The 22,804-nt window shown below is 42.3% G+C and overlaps 1 protein-coding gene across 22 annotated transcripts in view; it reads right to left on the reverse strand.

The window, feature by feature from the left end:
- MAGI1 (membrane associated guanylate kinase, WW and PDZ domain containing 1) overlaps positions 1–22,804 on the reverse strand; it is a 574,001-nt gene that overhangs the window by 533,173 nt on the left and 18,024 nt on the right. The gene's annotated exons all lie outside the window — the stretch shown is intronic.

A 22,804-nucleotide genomic window follows, 5' to 3' on the forward strand; every position in this document is an offset into this window, starting at 1 on the left:
CTAACTCTCTACACCCATCATTTAACCAGTCTGAACCTCAGCTATTAACTAGCAAATCTGCACTAAGTCACGAGGTTTTCCACATTATCCTTTATTCTTTATGCACCCACGTACTGTATTAGCATAGTCTGTGCAAATGTGCCTCAAAGAGGCTAAGTGAGTTGCTCATGTCACACAGGTAGTAAGTGGCAGAAGCCGGGACTCAAAACACTTCCCTTCTGACTCCTTTCCTTAAAGGTGAACCTTAACCGCCAGCACCATTTACTTGTGTCAGACGAGGAAAAATTCCTTTCCCAATTACCTCATATTGTTACAAGGATGAAATGAGATCATTGATCTAAAAATTCACTGAAGACATAAGACAGGTATAAGGTATTACCTGGACACTATTTTAAAAGTTTGCAAAACAAAACCAAAAACCTCCCAACTTCTCAGTTTTTTAGTAGGAACTTATGACATTCCAGTCAAGTAAGAAACCTAAGTCAATAAAGAATGGGCATATTCAGGCACCTCTCCAAGTCACTCAAATCTACACTCATCCCGAAAATCCAAGATACCCATTTATGTCTGTGAGATCCCATTTTTCTTCAGCCTACGGATCCCCAAAGCGAGAGTGGCCAGCTATTTTCGAGCTGAAGGTTAAATCAGGCCTAATCGTGTTCTTGGCAATGTCAGCAACTGGACGTAGTAAAGGGGGAATCCAGACAGCACCCCTAAACCCAGTGGGAGATGGGGAGGGCAGATGTCTCTCTTCACCCGCATCACTCCATCTGTGCCACTGTCCGCTGCAAAGCACGGTTTCCACCAATAATGTGCAAACGCACAACTTCCAAGGACTCCACCCCAAGTGAGGGCAAATCCAGGGCTCACCCACAGTGGCCAAAACAAAATAAACACATGGAGATACAGAGAAAGGGAATCTAACCTCTAGACACCGCAATCAAGCCAGCCTGTGTTTTTTGTATGAGCTGTAATTAGCAGCTGCAGTTCAGTTCAAGCCTTAAGACAACCCCAGCTGTCCCAGTCTGAGAACAACGAGCACTCGTCCAAGAGTGAAAATATGAGGTAGGTTCTATAATTATAATTAGCAAGAAGTCATTTTTTAAAATCAACACCACTAACGTGAAATACATTCTCCTCAAATTCTTCCTATTTTTCATCTTCCCCCAGACTTGTTAACTAACAATAGGTATATGCCATGGTCCCCTAAGAAAGTTGACTGAGAATTTTAAAAATCCATTTTCTCATTTGACCCGTACTCAATCCTGGGAAATATGCAGAGTAGAGATTAAGATTAGTCTCTCCATTTGACAACTGATTTAACTGAGGTTCAAAAAGATGGAGTCAGTTGCCTGCAACCCCCAAGTTGATAAGTGGCAGAACTGAGCCTGGAACCCAAGTCTGCTCACTCTCCCTCCAAAGCTGTATCACAACATTGCAGATCTGGAATGCTCCCTACGCTGGCACTGTTCAGAGTGCCGTAATTCTTTCTGTATAACCAGTAAGTCTTGAAAATGGCAGCTTTAAGAGGATTAATACAGACAAAATGTAAGATATAAATTAAAACAGGTAGAAACTGAAGACAGTAGGAATATTTGACCATATTCTCGGCTTAGTGTTTGTCAATTTGGGCTGCACATTAGACTCACTTGAGAAACATTTCAGAAAAACTCTCTATACCTGTATCCCATCCCCACAAATTTGACCTAATTGGTAAAGCTTGGGACACAGGGTTATTTTAAAGTATCTTCCCCCCATGAATCTAACATAACGCTTCAGCTGAGAACCAATGCAGTAAGTCAAAGGTTGCTACTACCAACAGTACATGGGCAGGGGATGGTACGTGAAATGGTTTTGTGACACCAGGTACAATTTTTTTTAAAAATGTTAACAGTTGTGTGTTCATTTGAATGAGTATCTGGAAAAAGCTGTCATATAAAATCATTGATTTTACATATTTTTTCGGGCTAAAGTTTAAAAAGCTTTTGGTTGAAAGAAAAATACAAGTGAAAAATAGTGCAGGTGGTACACAGATATGAAGACTATGAATGTCGTCCAAGAACAACCAAAGTCTCGACATCTCATGATGAAAGCTGCAGGGGGTCTTCGGAAGGGAGTGGGAAGAGAGAAGCAGATACAGCAGGAAGAAAGGACAGGACTCACACAGTGATCTGAGGCAGAGAAGAGTTAGCAAGAGTCAACCGAGACAAGGTGCAGGAGGAAGAAAGCAAGTGCTGCGTCTTGCCCCACGTACTACCAATACGTGGGAGGTGGGCAATAAGCATTCCACCGTGGGCAGAAATGGAAAAGTTCAAGGTTAAGGAAGGTATGATGGAAGACCAACATCAAAATCAACTGCCCAGGCTTATTCCCTTAGAAAGATCTACAGTCCCTTGAAAATGGTGCCACCAACCACGGTTGCCTGTCAAAGAATGGCCCCATGGTAAGAAAGACTTTCCTTATTTAGTCGAAGCTTCTAAACCCATGGAAGCCCAGCTGTCAGGCAATTCTTGAGTATTTGCTTCATATTTCACTCTTCAAGTTCAGTTCCTGCCAGGGCGCCATGTTCTTTTGAGCCAATTTGCCTCCTAACACCACAGGGTAACATGAACCCAGTGTAACTCTCCTGAAGCCCACGTGTTATAAACTGGACGACTTGCGCAGAGATGGCTGTAGACAGAAAATTCCAACAATGAGAAGTTATTTACCTTCAGTCATATTGGCCAATGTGCAGAAGACTTTAGAGGGTATACACACAGACACAGCACCAAATTGCCTTCTGACACAATCATTTCCTTTCTAATTCTCTTTCAACCCTTCAGATTTGCAATCTCAGAAGGTCACAGGATGGAACTACACGGGATGTTTCCTCCTAACACTGATTGGTTCATTGCACTCTTTAACGAAGGGACAATGGGACTCAGGCCCAGAAGCTTGTATTTATGTGTATGTTACATTCATGGCAAAGGGTGCAGCTTTCCACTTGCGAGTGTGGTATAAAGTTTGCTCTTACAATACATAAGTAAATCAGTTATAGAAAAACAGGTCAGCAGTACAGTAATACATGAATGTGGCAAAAATCGTGAAGGAGGTTTCTAAGTGACTCACATAGGAGGACTTTGCTTCAGATCTCATGTTTTCATGTTCTTCCCACTTTTATTATAAAAGTGTTTCTCTCCAGCGTCAGTGTATTTATGGAATGTAGGTGTTGGAAATGCAGAACTCGACATCACTTCTTCTCGTTCCCAGGAAACTGAAGGAAGAGCTTGGATGAGCTAATCCTGGCAGACTCTCTTCTGGCCTGCTTCTGATGCCATGAAATTCAAATATTTACCAACTACTACATTTCAGACTTTGCTCTAACCGACCAAATATGAGATTAGGTGTAGACGCTTGTCTTCCTTAGATTTCTCCCTAAATCGCATGTTGCTATCAGTTTAAAACAAAAAATCCCAAAGGGAAAGAAATGTACAGGATGATGGCATAGAAGGGGTTACGTGCCATCCAATGGACGTGCAGTGCGATCGTGGGCAAGTTAACCTCACAGAACCTCCAGGTCCTCACAAAGCTGTAAAAGGATTAAATCAAATAATGCACAGAGGGTGCCTCATATACTAACTGACGTGCAACAGGCACTTCATAAATGTCAGCTCTCTCTCCCTTTCTTGAATAACACAGCCAGTTGGGCAGTTAAGGAAACACTACCTCACCAGTGTCCTGACAGAGACATTCATTCCACAAATAATTTAGCACGAGTATTTGCTCTCCTTTCCCAGACCCCTGCGTACTATCCTTCATGATCTGTAATGAAATAACATGGACTGAGTGCAGTTTGTACAGAAGAAAACCTGAGCCAAAAATAGTGAACAGCCTTGTGATTACAGCTAATCGTGTAGTCGTAGTTGTGTTTTGCCTGCCTAAAGTAACACTTTTTCTTTAACAGTCATCACTTTGCTTCCCTCCAATACCAGGGCCATCAAACCAAAACTTCCCAGTAACCCTCCCAAGCACAGGTTTTATGTGTCAAGGCCTCACCTGGCAATCTTGTTAAAATGCAGATTCTCATCTAATAGGTCTAGAAAGGAGACTGAGATTCTGTACTTAATAAGCTCTCAGATGCTGAAGCTGCTGGCCAGTCCACGGACCACATTTTAAATAGCAAAATCCAAAACAACAGCAACGCCTTCCAGATCCAGCAAGGAGAACAGCGAAAGGAAGGGCACAGTCCTTTTCAAGTTTTCACAAATTCCCTGCTCTTTCCAAGAGTCTGGCCATCATTTCAGCTTTATTTCCAGATGTTCCAGGAGGGAAATGAAATGTCTAGGAGAACATGACATTTCATGGAGAACCCCGGCAACAGGCCATATGGAGTTGGTTATAATGACACATAACTAATTTGCTTACTTCACACAATTTTACCGGCAACCCATGTGATGGCAGCTTCCCCACTGATACAGAACTGCCAGCTCTGCCTGTCATTCCTCAGGGTGTGGCCCTGTATTGGGAAAGCAAGAACCCAGGGAGCTAGAGGCTGGCGAGTCGCTGTAGGACTCCACAGGCAATGGAGAACCAACAAGTAGAAGAACCAACAAGTCCTTAATGAACACCTATTGACAAGAATAACTTACATCCAAACAGACCTCACACAGTAGTCATTCATTCAACAAATGCTTCTGAAGCATTAACTATGTGTCAAGCACTCTTTCAGGTTCCATGGCCTGAACCCCAACACTTGTTCACCACTGTAGCCTTTACATCCTCGGTAGACACTTGATTGTTTTTTAATCAGTTTGAATAAAATCTGATCACAAAAAGCCTCTAAGTTAGGCAGTTCAAATTTTATGTCATCAGACACTATGCCACATCATCACATCATTTTATATAACTGTCAGACTCCATGAGGTAAATAGTATCTGCAGTTAAGAGTTCTCTCTCTCTCTCTCTCTCTCTCTCTCTCTCTCTCTCTCTCTCACACACACACACACACACACACACACACACACACACACACACACCCCCAGCCCTCTTGAGGCGATTCAGTAAAGTTCTCCCACATAAATGCCAACAAAACCCTTCCTGGTTGCAAGATTCATGCTCTTGACTACGAGTCTGTGCCTCCTCCTCAGAGGGAAAAAGCAATTCCCGGCCTGTCCTCAAGAAGTTTATCATCTCCTGGAAAAGAAAAGAACAACCCACATTTGGGGTGCAGGTAAACCAACGTAAAATAGTGAACACTTCAAACACAAATGCTCTAGAACTGAGCACAGTGAGAAACCCACTGCTCTTTTCAAAACACGTTTATCTTAGAACAAATTTACCAAATATCTTTCTTCCAAACCGTACACTGAGGTGGAGAGACCAGCCCAGTGATGGGCCCATGCTTGGTGCTGACTAAACATCTCCTGAACGCATTTGTTTTAATTATCTTCTTTATACCAAACTATCCAGAGCTTAGTGGCTTAGAACAAATGACAACCATTTCATTATGTCTCCCAATTCTGTCAGTTGGAATTTGGACAGTGAACAGCAGGGTGTTGTGTCTTGGCTCCCTGTGATATCTACTGGAACTGGAGCATCCAAGATGCTTTCTACACCTAGAATGCCTTAAATCATGGAGGCTGCTTAGAAATGTTTACAGAGGGTTCAACATGTGTCCCAACAGCCAGGTGCTAAGTGTGAAGGGCATGCAGTTCTTGGACTGGAGCTCCCTCAGCAACATACTCATCCCCCTCCTTCACAGTTTCAGCTACTAATGGTCAACCGTGTTCCAAAACCATCAAGTGGAAAATTCCAGAAATAATCAATTCATACTTTTTAAATCGTATGCCTTTCTGAGTATCTCACTTCATCTCATCACATAAGCATTGTATCATTTCACACCACAAGAAGAGTGAGTGCAGCACAGTAAGATTTGAGAGACCACATTCACATAACTTCTATTACAGTATATTATTATCATGGTTCTATCTTATTCTTAGTTATTGTTATTAATTTCTTACTGTGCCTAACTTATAAATTAAACTTTAAAATAGGTATGTACATGTATAGGGTTCGGTACTATGTGCAGGTTCAGGCATACCCTGGGGGTCTTGGAACACATCTCCGCAGATAAGAGAGGACCACTGTCTAAGCTTCTTGGGGGCAAGAACATTGTCTGGTTCCCCACTGATCCCCAATGCTTATACACTGCAGGCTCTAGACAAACATAACAGGAACCATGCCCCTCTGGTGAGTCACTCAACTTTGGCTTCTCCCTGCTGCAGACAGACAACAAGAAACACATTTCCGCAAAGGCACTGAGATAACCAACAACGTAAGTAACAAATGCAATATGGTCTCAGGATGGATTTGCTACCCAATAGTGTCTGTCCAGGGCAGTTCAGCAATAGCTAATAATTAAAAGTCATTAGTTGTAAGTGGCTAGAGCTGTCCCAACACAGGGCAGCCAAGAAATAATAAAAAAACAGACAGATTTGGTCCCACTGAAAGCTCAAGTTCATTAGAAATTTAAAATATTTTTTAAACAGTATAGCTGATAGAAACAAGAGGACACATTCTTTTCACCCATTTTCTCTGTACAGACTTATAGCTCCCTTAAGGATTTTTTGGAGATGGGGGTCAGATCCGAAGTATATCACCCCAATTAATTCAAATTGTACCCCAGTTATAATCAGGGGAGGAGGAAAAATAAAGGAACCAGCAAGCACATTCATAAAACAGCAAACTTAACAACCTCTCGTAATTTCTTCCCGCTGAGAGCACACTGCTCAGCTGGGCCCTTCTACCCCCATTTGTAATTATTCAGGGGCAATCACTTCCATAGTACTCAATGTCTACCTAAGGCCATGCTCTGGGAGTCCTGGGAATAGATTCCTTCAGACAAAAGTTTGTGTACCAGTTCAAAAGGCTCTTCTTCTGTCTAAATAATAATAATAATAATCAGAGTTCTAAGACTTTGGACCCCAGAGTATCCAGCTGTGGCTTGGAATCTAGGGACATGCCACTCATTAGCTACGTAGGCAACCTTGAGCGACTATTGAACTTCTCTGAGCCTCAGCTTCCTCGTCTGTAATATGGGAATAATAATAGAACCCATAGGGTGGTTTAAAGAATAAGAAACACAAAATGATATCATGTCTGTCAAACACTTTTGTCCAGGACATGGCACCCAATAAGCTCTCAATGATTGCTAGCTATGATTATAAGTTGTCTTTTTATACTTCACCTAACCCTAAATTAACAGTGAGACAACTTTTTTTAAGTCTCATAATTCCACTCCATTCAAATCTAACTGAATTTAAAATACACACCAAACACTAAAAAAGAGATATGGGCACAGCTGCCAAATGGCAAGTAAAAAGCCGTAATTTTCCAGAGTTGGAATATATTTAGTGATAACTATAAATGAAAAACTAAGGGGAAAAACATCCCCAACTTACAGTTACCCTCCCAGTCTGACAGTCTGAAAACCAAAACTGAAGTTAGACTTCCGCCAGCTTTGCTCCTTTCCACTCCCATCTGTCAAAGTTGGGTGGAGAACGCCCACATTTCCTGTTCTGAGCCGGAGTGCTCTGCCAGGTAAAGCAAGAGACAGTGCTGCCTGCACTGGACAGCTGGGACATAGGGAGGCTGAGGACTCGGGCAGCTTTCTCCTGTTCTTTCTGGGATATTTCCAGTGGTATCAGAACCTTGAACCATGGCTGGAGAGGTTCAATCATCAAATGCCCAACATGTCCACATCTTTGCAAGCCAGGACGGCATCTCCAATATACACCTTGTTAGGGGTTCTACTCCCAATTTCTCACAGCTGAAAGCAACTAGCCTGCTGGCTCCTCAATTTGCTTAGAGGAGGCAAAAATGTAATTGGGATATACACATGGTTCCTTAGGTTTCCTTCTGCAGATTGTGTTGCCTCCAACACTTTACACTCCCTAGACAACAGCGTCTCATCTAGAGAGTACTTAAAAATGTGTATGTGTACGTACCTCCACCTTGATGGACATGTTCTGGCAACAGACTTCCTCACTTACACTAACCAACATGTTGTAAAACTTCATACATGATCCAAACCACCAAAACCTCCACCAACTTATCCACAGACCAAAATTCAGGTTTGCCCAAATTATAAAACTAAAGCACCATCATACTAGCAAGGAAAGAACATCGCCCTAAGGAACTCAATAAAAATTACAAAATATGATACACACGACTACATTTCATCCAGTCACATACTAGCACCACACCCCACCCACTAACTGAACCTCTCTTGTTCAACTTAGTGTTTTTTTTCAACTAAGTGTTTCCTGTCTTTTCCCCCACCCCCACCCTCCAAAATCTAAAGGAAGGAATATCAGTCTTGTTCACCATTGTTACTCTAGTCTCACCATAAACGGCAAATAATAGCTTATTTTTTGGCAAATAATCTCTCCTTCCTCCTCCTCCAACCTCTAGGGAAGGAATATACTTTGCTGATGTGCTCTGGATATATACTGAAAAGGCAGTGTCATGTCAGTTCCAAGACATGGCTTCCCTGTCTCCACCTATTCTAGATTGCCCCTCCAGGAGCTTTGATTTTTGCTATCATGCCACTGCTCCATCACCCTAGGCCCCAGATGAGACCCACAGAACAGAGCTCCCCAGGCAATTTGCAGGCCTGCAAGTACGAGAATAAATACTTAATGCTTAATGCCACAGAGTTTCGGATGTATGTTACAAAGCATTCTATGCCAATAGATGACTGATGCAGAAGGCTCTCACTAAATATGTTTAGCAAATGAAACAAATTCATTTGTTATTAACAAATTAACAAATGAATTAACAGTGAAAAAAATTTTCACTATACTCAGTACTTCCAAAATCCATTAATTGTGACAATTCTGCAACCCATCAAGTTTTAAGCCTGGTTTTTCTTTCAAATATACTCCATTGTGTAATAAAGAATACATATTTAGAAATTCAGACTTAAGAGACCAAAGCTGATTTGTTAGGACTTCCTTATTTAACCGGAGCCAAAAGATAATAACCACTTCTTTCACTTGTAGATTATACACAAACCATTGGCGGAGGGTTTTTTACCCCTTCTTTCCTAAAATGCTGTTGAAAGCTTTAAGCTCATAAGATAACCAATTTTTATAGGATAGTACTCCTGTCATCTAGTGCAAAAAGCCTTGATGCTCATAAAATTGAGGCTATAAACTTTTAAGGCATAGAGCTTCATAGGGTTACTGTTGTGTTTCCATTACTTGAAACATTTAATGGAAGTAGTTCTATAGTTCACTTACATATTGTATTTACAATTACTTCATTTCTTAGCAGAGAATGGAATCACATGTAAATGGGAGTAAAACCACGTTACAGTCCATAAATATCTTTTCGTTCTGACCCTTTATTACTCAAGACAATGGCTATAAAAGAATCCCTTTTTAATGAAATTACAACTTGAGGGGTCGGGGGTGGGGGATAGATGGAATCAGACCAATAAATCTGAGACCATTATGTTTCCCATCTATGGTAACGATAGGCTTAATTTGAATATGCCAAACATATGAAATACCAAAATTTCATATGGGCAGATGGTTATAATGCCTCCCCTCCTCCAAGTGTGAAAAAAAGTGGAGGAAGCACCTAACAGAGTACCCAGAACCTTGTGGTGACTATATGGTGAAGTATTCGGGGAATAAGGCAAGTCTCTTCTAATATATATTTTAATGACTTAAAATTCAGATTAATTCTAAATGCTTTCTAGGCCACTTTGGAAAGGCCATTTTTTCCTATGGAAAGCTCAAATTACTTTTTGATATTTATAGTAATGTTGGCTTATTCTGTTCTTTATTATCAAGTTTTTAAGTTCCCTTTTAAGGCATGATGGGATATGCCAGCGGTCCACACTCTCTCTGCCATTGGGAACTAATTGCATCACGTTTCACAAATACATCCCAGTTCGGAAAAGTACGTGCTTGCACACTTCTGCACTTAGGAGCTAATGAGTAACTTATCTGTCCCCAAGACGGCCAGTGTAACCAGCAGAGCTGAGATCATTGTATCTAAAAGGAAAGACACCTGACATTTTAGCTAACCTAGGTGACCACATCTTTAGAAAATGTCCAGTGGGTTTTGTTCTCTTTTAGTCATGAAAGTAGCTTACGATTCCTTGCCCAAAAGCCTTTTAAGGATTCCAAAGAGAGTCCGGAAACCACGTTGGGAAGTAATGTTCAGTTTTATCCCTACTTCTCTTTCTCTTCCTTCCTACCCCAATCGAATGTTCCTACTGAAATAAAAGATTAAACAAAAAAACTAACATGATGAAGGCAAACATACCCCCAATACACACACTCTCTGCTTGTAAATAATGGTACATGATGGGCTTTGTGGGGAAAGAAACCTAAGACCGTCCAAAGGCACCAGACAGAAGAAAGGTGTTCCAAACTGGAGTATTTCAATAAGGAAGCAGGTGGGCTGAGAACCTGGCTTACCTTCCAGTCCTGCTCTGCCGGGGCTTGGCCTGCAGTACGCACTTCACACCCTATCTTATGGGCTAAACGTTCCACCTCAGGCTTTTATAAAAGGACAGCACCTGTTTATTCTCTCCGTCCACCAACCACAGTGAGAATCCACCACATACCAAGCCCTGTGTTGCAAAGGGCTTCACACACATTATTTCATCTAATCATGCCAAGGATCCGGCGAGCAAGACGCACACTGAGGCTCCAGGAGGTGCAGTCGGCATGCATAAGACATTATGAAGACGCCTTGTCCTGGTGCTAGAGATGGAGGAACTTGTCTAATCAGTGTCTCAAAGACTGCTCCTATCTGCCCGTCAGATTTTGCTTCCTGTCCAGTTTATAATAATGTGTGTGCCTAATCAAATTTTGTATAAAAAACAAAAAGCGAGCTATGTGATGACTGTCAAGGTCCAAACTTTCCCCTAGCCTCCGAACTTGTTCGAAACAGAAAGCACAGGTAAGATAAACAACTTCCTGCCTGAGTCCTGTAGTCCCAGGGTGCGCAGACCCTCAGACGCCATCTGAGAAGGCTTGCCACCTCGATTTCCTAGAGTGAGTCTCATAAAGAAACACCAATGGCCAGCACAGAAATTTCTTGCCAGTAAAGGGACTCATATTATTTCTTCTTTGACAAAACATTAACTTCAATAATTAACTTAGAAATAAAACATTTATAACAAGCATTTTTTGAAACAAAGGGCAAATTTGCAGAAGAAAAAATATGCTGGATGTGGGAGGTGAGATCTCATTAAGTGCCATGTCTCTATAATAAAGAATCCCCTAAGCTACCAATTTTAATCACTTGACATTTTGTTTCCTTTTTATGTAAATATACAGAAGACAACACTACAGCTCCAATTTTATTTGTAAGGACATTGGTCTTAAGCAAGAATTAGAGTCTATTTTTAAGACCTTTGGAAGGGGAGGAAGATCTGTGTCTTCTCCAGAATACTGGGTGCTGCTACTTGACTGTCCCAATATGGACTAATTTTCAAGAGGTGCTTCTGATCCACTACACTTCAAGGCTGGTCTCTCTGATACTTACATGGCATGGGGAGGGCAATCGGCCCAGGTAGGTAAATTATATCTAATGATTGACACTAACAAAATTAGTACAAGGCTAGAATTAGCAATAACCACATACGCGCGCGTGCACACACACACACACACACACACACACAGGCAACATTAGATCTATATATTCATACATTAGGCTAAACTTCCACTTGAGCTACTTTGACCTGTCCACCAGCAACACAGGCAAGAAGAAGAAACAAGAACTCCGATGTCTGTAAAATCGTGAAGAAGCAACAGACAGTTGGTGCCAAGTTGCAAAGCCCTTTGGCCCTTGACCTGCAGCATCACAGGGGGGCCGTAAACTCAGATCCAAACTCGTACGTCCCTCCATTCCCTCTCCTTTCTCACCAGACATTCGCTGTGAGAAGACAAGCACACATTACACCAACAGCCACAGGGAACGGAAAGCACAGATTTGCCTGGTTGATCCCTAAGGTTAAAAGGGGGGAAGCATGAGAGAAACTATCACAGTACAGAAAAGGGGTCAATCTATTGTCATATTTGTTTCTATCACTCACTGACAGGTACAATTTTCCTACCATATTTACTTATGTATGCACTAGGAAAGAAAGCATTAGTTCCCAGGGCATCTCCTGTGAATGCGGAGCTTTTAGTGGCCCAGCTTCAGGCCACTCCTTCCTGAAGGGCAGTGCAGTGTTCCAGAAGTGCTGGCCGGAGGGCCGAGGCCAGAACCCCAGGCTCGGCTCTGTCACCTTCTAGCTATGTGACCACAAGCAACTCACTCCTTTCTGGGTTTCTGGAAGATAAAGGTAACAGATGAGGTTACCGCTAAGGTCCCTTATAGCCCAAGACTCTTTAGCAGAAAATGTTCTACCAAATATTCATCAAATCTGCTTCAGAAAATTCATCATGGGTAGGAAGCTATGAAGGAAGACAGTAACTGAAAATCGGAACACAGCAGGTCCTGTGGGATGTCAGGAAAGCAAATGCTTTCTGTTGTTAACGATAACCCAGTAACTACTTGGAGCAAATTCCCCCTTTTTTGTTTGTTTTTAATAATAGAACAGGACCAAGGGAAGGTGAGTACGTCACAATAATCTACCCCTACCTGTTTTCAAACTGACAATGCCACTTCCTTTATACCTGGGAGACAAGCTAAAGCAAGTCATAAAATCATGCTTCATGTTCCCAAGAAAGCAAATTTGGGTGGGGGGGACAAAAGAGAGCAGGGGGGTCAGTCATTTCATTTGAAGGGAAGGCCTTTTTCCATTCTTATTCATTCTCTTTCTCTCTCTCTCATTACTAATGCTCCAAAACAAACCACCCCAAACTCTACGGTACAAAACCACCATTTTATTATGCTCACATGTTCTGGAGCTCGGGAATTCAGAGGGAGCACAGTGGAAATGGCTGGACTCTGCAATGTCTAGGGCCTCAGCTGGGGGTTACTTGACATCTGGGGGCTGGAATACCTGAAGGCATGTTCACTCCCACGTCTGGAGACTGACATTGGCTGTCAGCTAGAACACCTACACATGGCCTCTCCATGTGGTGTCTGCATGGGCTCCTTTGGGCTTCCTCGTAGTATGGTGGCTGGGTTCCAAGAGGAAGTACCCCAGAGAGCAACGCAGAAGCACATGGCACTTTTATGGTTTTGCCTCAAAAGTTATATAGTGTGACTGACTGCTGTCATGCCCTGTTGGGTGAGACATTCACAAAGGTCTGCTGAAGTTCAAGAAGAGGGATAACAGACGGCCCCTCCCCAGTCTATGGGGAGGACAGTCAAGGTCATATTGTAAAATGAGCGTGTGGGATAAGAGAGAGTTTTGCAGCTATCTTTTAAAAATGCAATCTGCCATGCTGAACCGCCACTGACAGAAGAGTCCCATAAACAAGACACACACAAAAATCTGGGTCTCGGGCATCTCTGACTCTTGCAGATTTAAAGCAAACACTTTGATAGGCAAAAGATCACAGCCAAGAGCTAGAGGAATGGGATTTTAGCCACAGAAGCCCAACAAGTTGCCTTTGAAGCCTGATTACAAACACTAGTGCTGGTAACAATTAGGAGGGCCCTCAACATACATACCTTTGCCATTTTATTACAGCTTGGTTCCTTCTGTGTCCCACTGACATTTGATTTAAATGTACAAGAGTATTAAAACATCTGCTGAATTATAATTCCAAAGTTCAGATGACATTGAGATGAAATCTATGAAACTATGAATTCATCATGTTAAATAGATTTTTTATTTTTAATGGAATACAGACAGCAGCTGTTTATAAAGCAGCCCCATATGCAAAGCCATGGAATAGGTTTAATTCGCAGCTGATCTTTGGACATGTTGCAAGGGAGACCTCAGTCTTCAATAAGGCAGCATGTCCCCCAGCCCTGCTCTCGGTGACAGCAGGGGAGGAGAGGCCAGGGGAGGCAGAGGAGACGGTCGACACGGAGCATCCCATACTTTGGTTTTTAGCATCTTTTTTCCCTTTCTTAAAATAAACCATGTTGCAGCCTCATCTTCTATTTTAAGAATGTAATAGGCCATCTTTTAGGTTTCTAGTTCCATCACCAACCAGGATCTCCATCACTGTCAGATGCTGAGCTAATACCCTGATTTTGTAAATAACTGTCTCCCCCACCCCAGTTGTTCGAGAATCTGTATTCATAGGCTCTTTGCCTCTCCTCACCTGGTAAGAAAATCTTTAGCACTGCGCACGCAGCACTAATCCCATCCCTAAATCTCCTACTCACTCCTCTGTCTTACTACGCATATTGAGGCAATTGGTGGGTGTGAGTGGAGGAGGGGAAAACAAAGGAGGTAAGAGAATAGAGCTGAAGGATAAAGACAAAGAGGAAAGGTAGCATGGTTCCAGGGAGAGATGTGGGAGAGAAAATGGACATACAGTTAGGAAAACCTCAAGGCGTCAACCAGGTACCGAGAACTGGACAGAAGACAAACAGGCATAGGAGGAAAATACTGCAGTAGGGAATCACCGAAGGTCCTTGAAATGTCCTTCAAGAGACAGAAGACAGGAATCCCTACTGGCTCCTGGACTCTAGTTCTTTGTTTTTGTTGTTTGTTGTTGCTGTTGTTTTCGTCAGCAGAAAGGATTTGTTCAGGAAAAAGAAAGGACCACAAGCCAGTCTGAGCAGTCGTGGCGTGCTCCATGCCCGTCCCGGACTCCCTCTCTGACCCACACATTGCTCCAAGAGTCAGTCACTTAGGGTCCCTCAGACTTATCACTGCAGCACACTGCCCAATAAACAGGAACCTACACAGATTCATTTAGCCCTTATCATCAGTTGATCACGAGGATTAGCTATTCACCAGGCCAAAACCAGGAAACAATATCAAAGCAAGTGTGTTGCGACTATACAAATAACATCAGCAAATGAGAATTAACTCACGAGAGGCTGAAAAAATTATGACTGCCAGTGGTGGATGTGAAATAAAAGGAATTCTCACTTTCTAAAGAAGAAAATTGCCAAGGATTTTATTTGGAATTTTAAAGTCTTAAAAACTTCACATAAAGTCCAAGTAATTTTTAACTTGCAACACAAATCTATAAACATATGCAGTGTTTATACATAGCTACACACACTCGTATATATATGGGTATATATGTGTGCATGTGCACGTGTGTGTATGTGCCTAAGTCAAATTAGAATGATTTATTTTCAGCAAATGCCAAACCCTAGGCAAAACTAATATAAATCTTTTTTATTTGTTTAGACTCTAACCATCCTATGGTACAAGGACTTAAGGAAGTATCTAATGATGTCACATATTACGCTGTTTTAAGAGTATGACATACTAACATCTGAGCATGCAAAGACATAAATATTATTGGAGAATGAGAGTATTCGTTTTTAAGTTTTCTTTTCATTTGTTTTTTAGCTCAGCAGTCTTAGCTTTAGAGAGCCTGACCTTCGTGTACACTGGGTTCGAGGACAGTGAGGGCACAGTGCAGAGGCCAGGTCCCACGATGGAATGCCACGTGGGGAGGACAGCGAGCCCTGTCCTGGCAGCACCTTATCAGTTCTATCTGATTATCTCTTTAGGCCCAGGTCACAGTGACATTCCCATCTTCCCAATGATTCACTGTCTCTTTTCCTATATTATTACTTAACAGACAAGAATCAAGTGCAAACAAGAGAATTAGGCAAACAAAAAGCAGAAAAGCTGAGCCATACACTCAGAGCCTAATTGGTGCCTGAGAAACCAGGAGTTGTGTCAGCTGGTGGCTGACACAGCATGCCACCAACACAGTCCAACCCCGACAGGGAGGAGACGAAGAGGAAACTCAACTGCACAAATGAGCAGGGATAAGAGCAACCGTGCAAGAGCTGAGGAGAAATTCCTTAACTGCATCCTAAGCAGCTGTTGTCAGTAGGGTCTGTTGTTGTGTTGTTTCAGAGGAAACACTTCAGGACCACTTATCAAGGGTGCTGGGGCAGCATATGGATGAGCTTGATATAAAAGAGAAAATACACTGCAGACAAGCAGGAGGTAATATGAAGAGGTAATATGACAAGCCACCGTGTAGCAGTAGTGACCATTCCAGTGTATTCGCTACACTTTCCTCAGAGCAGGAAAGGTACAAAATGTGGGGGAGGATGGGATGCACCCCAGCCACACCTGTTCTCTGGATCTCACATGGATCCATAGACTCTTACTATTCAGTGTGGTCCCAGGACTGACGTCAGCCTCACCTGGGAGCTTGTCAGAGCTACTAGATGTTCAATAAAACATATTAACTTCATACAGCACTGTAGTTCTTAACCTATGTTCATGAGCATATTAACACTGGAAGCTAAAGAAAAAAAAAGCTATTAAAAAAGGGTAATCGTTGGCAGGTTATGATGCTAAGCCCTCACCTCACATTATTACTTCACTAAGTTGTCACAATAACTCTATGAAGTGGGTGCAGCTATTAACTCCAATTTACAACAAAGCACAAAGAGGGCTTGCTCAGGCAGTAAATGTGAGTCTCGGCTCCAAGCAGGCTTCATGACCCCTCAGGCCTCCCAGTGGGCAGTTCACAGAGGGCTGTCCCGCTCACCTGTGAGCTCCTTGAATCGTGGGGATACCGTGCTGATGCCCCCACAAGGCCTGGGACACTCACACTCTCGCTCAGTTAAAGCTAGAATGAAGGAAGCTGCCCCCTGAAAGAATTCACCCTTAGACCAGGGGTGGAAGCAGGTGAGGGATAAGAAAGGCTGAAAAGAGGTGTACTTCATAAAAGTCCCCCACGTACATCTTTCTGGTGAAGAGAGGCTTTCTCTGGCTCAGCTGGACTGCAGTGTCCTTAGTAAGCCAGTTACCTGAGAATCCCTAAGGATTGAGTTTTGGTGAAAAATGTAACTTCCTCTTCAGAATTTCCTGTTTTGGTTATTTGGAGGAACAGCCTAATCCCTGCTTTAGTCAACCATGAACTAGTAACTACCTTGATTTTCTAATTTTTTGCACACCACCAACTTGGTATTTGCAAAGCACCTTTGCCCTCAGGTTTTCCAGGCAGTGATAAAAGCACAAAGGAAATAGTCTGTGGCTGGTCCTATTCTATGCTGTCTGGGTGTGCAGAATGCCAGCCAGTTGTAAGCACAGGACCAGGACTTCAAAGCTTTCTCAGGGGAAGCCAAGTGTTACCTGCGGTATTTAAATGGAAAGGGGCCTATGGAGTCAAGTGCTTCTGCAGGGGATTAGAGGGACACCAATTTGCTCAAAGTCACCCCTGGCTGGGGAATATAATAGAGGGCTAGAGTTCAGACTTTTATTCCAGCTGATGATTCATTTAGGACAAATGATTTTACCTTTCCTTTCAAACTCTGTGACAAAAGATACATTGGAGAAAGCCAATTCAGCAGACTTCAAGGGTGTCGCCACACTGCAGCTCAGCAGACGTAGAACCACAAGGAAAATGAAAGGGCCTGCCCGCAGTATTCTTGTCTGTGGCAACTAATGTTGCAGCAACTCCTACTGCAGCAAAGATAGAGGTTTGGGAACGGGTCAAACATGAGTTCATATCCACACACACCCACTTCCCAGATGTGTGTTCTTGCTGAAGTCACTGAGGAAAATGGCACTTACCACACACACGTACACACACACTGACATCATGTGCTCATATGCAGCAAACACTGTGCTCTGCCTCCCTCCGGGATCCACCTGCAGGACCTGTCATGACTGCAGAGAGCCACCTGCCCCAAGGTCACAGACCCTTCCCAGAAGGGCCCACACCCAACGGCCACTTGACATGACAAGCCTGTCCTCTCATCTCAACACTGAAGAACCATCTCAACGTCAGAACTCCCTGTGGGTCAGCCCGGGCTTTCCCTGAGACTCCTCACCTCATCACTTATCCTTCAACCGATCTCTCCCTAAGGATTGATGCCTAACAAATATCCTGTGCTGGAAATCTCCATCTTAGTTTGCTTTCCAGGGAGCATAACCATATCCTTCACAAAAAACCGAAAGGAGAAATAGTACCATACTATTCGATTTGTCATTTTACCAAGGTTAAGTAAAATGGAAATCTAAATAAATAAATAAATAAATAAATAAATAAATAAATAAATAAATAAATAAGTTAACTTTTTAAAGAGCTGATATGATATCCAACAGACACTCGTCATTTCCTTTTTCCTTAGCTCTACCTGTCCCTACGTCATACAAACTGGTCTACATCAGATTTGCTTTTCTTTGTTTTAATTAGGATGAACAGCAAAGCGGGTATTTGAAAGTTACAGTTTTTAAACTAAAAAGAATAACAGTTACTGAAGCAATCTATATACAGTCAGCTAACCTGAAACACCCAACTTTAAAATGCATACAGGCTTTAATCTCTCAAACACTTAACTAAAACTTTTCTTGGACAACTAATTAAGTAATATATTAGGACTTATTTTCTAGCATAGGGCAAGAAAAGAATTTACACCATGATCCACTAAATTTGAATGCAAACTATACTTTATCTAGTAAACATTCATTCCAAGTTGTTCTTCCGAATACAAATATGGGAAGAGACAGTATTAGAAGTCCCATCACCAGCTTTGCCTTGAAACACAAAGATATTAAGGCTCAGTAATAACCAGCTAATTGGGAAAGGCAGAGGTGGAAATGGATGAGACAAAATGCCAGTGGTGACACTTTAACTCACTTAAAGGGGATTTCCCAGGAATGAGCCATTAGCCGGCTGAGAAACAGACCTGTATAGTCTTTAAGGAGAAAAGCGTGGCATAAAGGCCAAATACCACTGAATACTTCACCAAACGCTCTAAGCAGAATTATTTAAAACCTCTTGCTATAACTCTGAATGGAGTCATAATGGAATTCGTAATATGTGCCTTCATGGTTACAGCACATTCCTGAATGACCAGGACTAAGAGGAACAGATATCGGACAAAGGACAAGCAAGATTAATAAGCTAAGAAATCTCTTAGTTCAAGATTTTCAACCTTTTCAACATCTGGACCAGAGCTATTAATTGACTAATAGAATGTTCAGCTACTTTTTCCTATTTCCCCAGGCAATAAACAAAAATGAAAAGCAAAGAAAATTAGACCTGGAAGAGGACACAAGCTGCTAAGTGTAAAAGTCTCTCTACCTTTGCCTGACTATCCTTAAATCTTGATTTGTCTGGATTCTATGATGTTCTTTAATTTGGGTGTAGTAAAGTCATTCTCAACCAAGGACTACTCTACCCCTACCCCCACCCACAACCACGGGGACTTTTAGCAACATATAAAGACATTTTTTGGTTGTTACAACTTGGGGGATGTAGCTGAACATCCTACAACAACCCCCAACAATAAAGAATTACCCAGTACAGAATGTCCACAGTGAGGTTGAGAATCTCTAAGGTAGGGGACTGAACACTGAGTACGTGGGGCAGGTACTTAGCAGGTACCTCAGTTTCCATACGTATAAGACGGGGCTAGTGATGCTCCTCCAGAGTTTGGGTAAAGAATCAATGAGGTGACAGATGAGAAATCACCTTCGCAGTGCCTGGCACACCAAAGGTGCTGTGATGTCTGGTAAATCTGAATCACTGCTATTTTTTAACTGCAGCTATTTCCCACCCATCCCCATTTCCTCTAGAATTTTACTGGGAAGCAAAGAAAAGAGGAACCCAGCCAACTCTGAAGCCCACTCGAAGTCAACAGTTTGCATGTAGCTCATTTAATAATTTTGACTTCTATTGTGTCTAAATTTATGTTTGAGGAACCTGGGGGTCGGGGAGGCCACGATGTCTACATTTTTTTTAAAAGGTGTGTTGTTTTTCCCAAGAAGAATTTCAGTTCAATGGCCTAGGAGCCAAATGAAAGAAGGAAATACAAAAATCCCCACTAGGTCTTTGTAAAAGCGTTTTAGTGGCGAAAGCTGAGCGCTCTTCTCAGTCAATAAGTATCTTCAGTGACTTAATTGAAGAATCATTTAAATAGAACAATGTAGATGCGCAGACATCTGACAAAAATAAAAAAGGTAACTTCTTCCTTAGCACAACATGCAAGATGGCTCAGTGGTGAACCACTAAATAATTAATGTCTCAGGGCCATAATCCTCCATTTACCTTGTAAAAATGTACTTGCCTGCTGTAAATTACACCAACAAGTGACATGTGTAATAGCCAGTTTCCCATTACTCTTGCCCCAATTCCAATCCTCAGAGGAAGGTAGAGTAACCATATAATTCATTGTCCAAACTGGGGCACTGAAGACTGAAAGGGGCACTATTAATAATTAGGCCAGGACAACAGGTGTACACCAGGTATTTCTCAAGCAAACGGGGACATACAGGCACCCTGCTACTCAGAAGACGCCCAGGGTAACAGTTCCCCTGTTGTTCAGACCTTTTTATTTTCAGTGCACACACAAACACACCCACCCAGGTCAGTTGTGAACAAGTTACATGAATGGGATCATCCTATAAATGCTGTGGTCTCTTGCTTTTTTAATTTAGTTTGTCATATGTTTACATGTCAAGGCACCGAGTACCACCTCATTCTTTTGAACTGCCTACAGGACATGCCACTGTAGGGAGATGCCATAATTTTTCAATCACCCACAACACATATAAGTCAACTTTGTATTTTTGTCATGAGCAATGCTACATCCATCTTTTATGGGTTTGAGTATTTCCAGAGAATAGGCTTCTAGTGGTGGGAATACTAGGTCAAATGTTACCATTTTTGATGGATTCTTCCCAAATGCTCTCCAAAAGAGCTTTATCAAATCACATCAAGACCAACAGTTAATGAACACTTCTGAATCTCTGCCAAGCTGATAAAATAAAGGGCGCGCGCTGTGTGATTCCATTACATCCTTATACGTTCCCTCAACTCCAGACAGTCTGGGCCGTGGGTGAACTTGGGATTTTCCTACCTCTAGGCCTTTGTTTGCATTTGTTAAATGGCATCTTTAATAACCGTTGCTCACTGGATCAAAAACTAATCATAGCAATAACCATAATAATAATATTAATGGCAGTTAATATGTATTAAGCACTTCTAATGTACTAGGCACTCTAATGACTATTTCTCATGCATTATTTTGTTTAACGCTCACAAACAATTCTATGAGGTAGGCACTTTACAGATAAAAAAACTGAGACTTGAAGAGGTTATAAATCTCACCCCGCGTCAGGTGAAGAGGAGATACACACCCACAGCTGCCTGACTCCAGAGTCTGTATCCCTAACACATTCCAGAGTCTGGGCTCCACACTGCGTCAAACCTCACAACCGAGTCCCCAATCCTCGCAGTCTTACTCACACACAAATTCTTTCATAAAATATAAATCCCTTTACATGTGTGGGGACTGGATTTCCAGAAGGGGAAAAAACCTGATGCTTAGTGCAATGACTACTCAGGTATCCCTGCCCCTTGCTCACCCAGCCCTCACCAGATGTCCCCACCAATGAAACCAAATATTTACTTTAAAAATAAAATGAGCACCAAGGGCAAGGACAGATAAAACAATCCAATGGAGGGCAAATTCCAGGTCTCTGAGGCAAGGCTCCACCGAGGTTTCTTCCAGCCCAGTGGCTCCTGGATTTGAGCACACTGTAGTCTTCAGGTTCAAGAACCTAATCACACAGTTCTACTGCCGCGTGCTGCCCCGGGACAGGAAACACGGCTGGGCATTCCACCAGCTTGGGGAACAATGCAAAAGTGAGGTTTGCACCACCATGTCAGGAACTTCTAGCCCCACGGTGGGTTTCTGCAAATCCTCAGCCCACGAGGCCACTGCTGCCACTTAGAGAGCAGAGAGACCACTCCCCATGATGGCTGCGGGGGCTCGGCAGACATGCAATTAGTAACGTCACTGAATTCTAGCAGTTTGTCTTCACACCTTTAAACATGGCATGCTACTCTTTCTACAGATGAAGCAACTGAGGCACAGGCATCACAAAGCAGCAGAATCCTGGATTACTTGAAAGCAGAAATAAAACGGGACCGCTAGTAAGTACAATATTTTCCCCACAACAGCCACATTGATTTGTGGCCCCACGTGTAGAACTTCTCCTAACTGGCTCTATCATATATCGAGGGTCTTTATTGATTTGGAAAAATGTGAAAGGAAAGACGTAATGTACATACGAGTATGCTAATTGAGAAATGAAGACAGCTGTGGTAAATCAAAATCAGCTCCGGATATGGCATCAAAGACCTGGACATAAAGCTCTGGCTCTGCTGATGCCAGAGAAGTCCATTTCCTCATCAATAAGTGAAGACACAGCCAACCACCCCCCAGTGCTGAAAAGGACATCCGTCATTCCTGGACCCGAGAACCGACTCCTATCCTGGCGCTGCCATTACTAACAGCCATGGCAGAAGATATCTTAACTTCTCAAAACCTCAATTTCTTCTTCTGTCAAATGGGAAGGATTAAATACCTACACTTCACAGAGTTGTTTGTGGAGTAAAGGAGATAATATAGAGTACTTACAGCAAAGCACAGCACACAGGAAAGGCTATAACTAGCATTTGTAAGAACTAAATAAGATAAAAGCATACATAAATTTCCTAAGCAATAAATGTCTAGTGTCTGCCTTTTTATCCCATTCACAGCTGGGACAATCAACTGAAAGAAAAATCGACCCAACCACGCAACTATTCTGGCATAAAGTTTATTGGAAAATGCCGATATGCATTGTTACGCTTCTATCTTTATACCAATCATTCTAGAATTCTAAAGACTCAAGAATAATTTGTAGCTTCCTACAGAGTGGTGACTAAATTCAGAACTCAAACAAGAG

This window comes from Rhinolophus ferrumequinum, chromosome 17, assembly GCF_004115265.2.
Source record: "Rhinolophus ferrumequinum isolate MPI-CBG mRhiFer1 chromosome 17, mRhiFer1_v1.p, whole genome shotgun sequence".
Lineage (NCBI taxonomy): Eukaryota > Metazoa > Chordata > Mammalia > Chiroptera > Rhinolophidae > Rhinolophus > Rhinolophus ferrumequinum.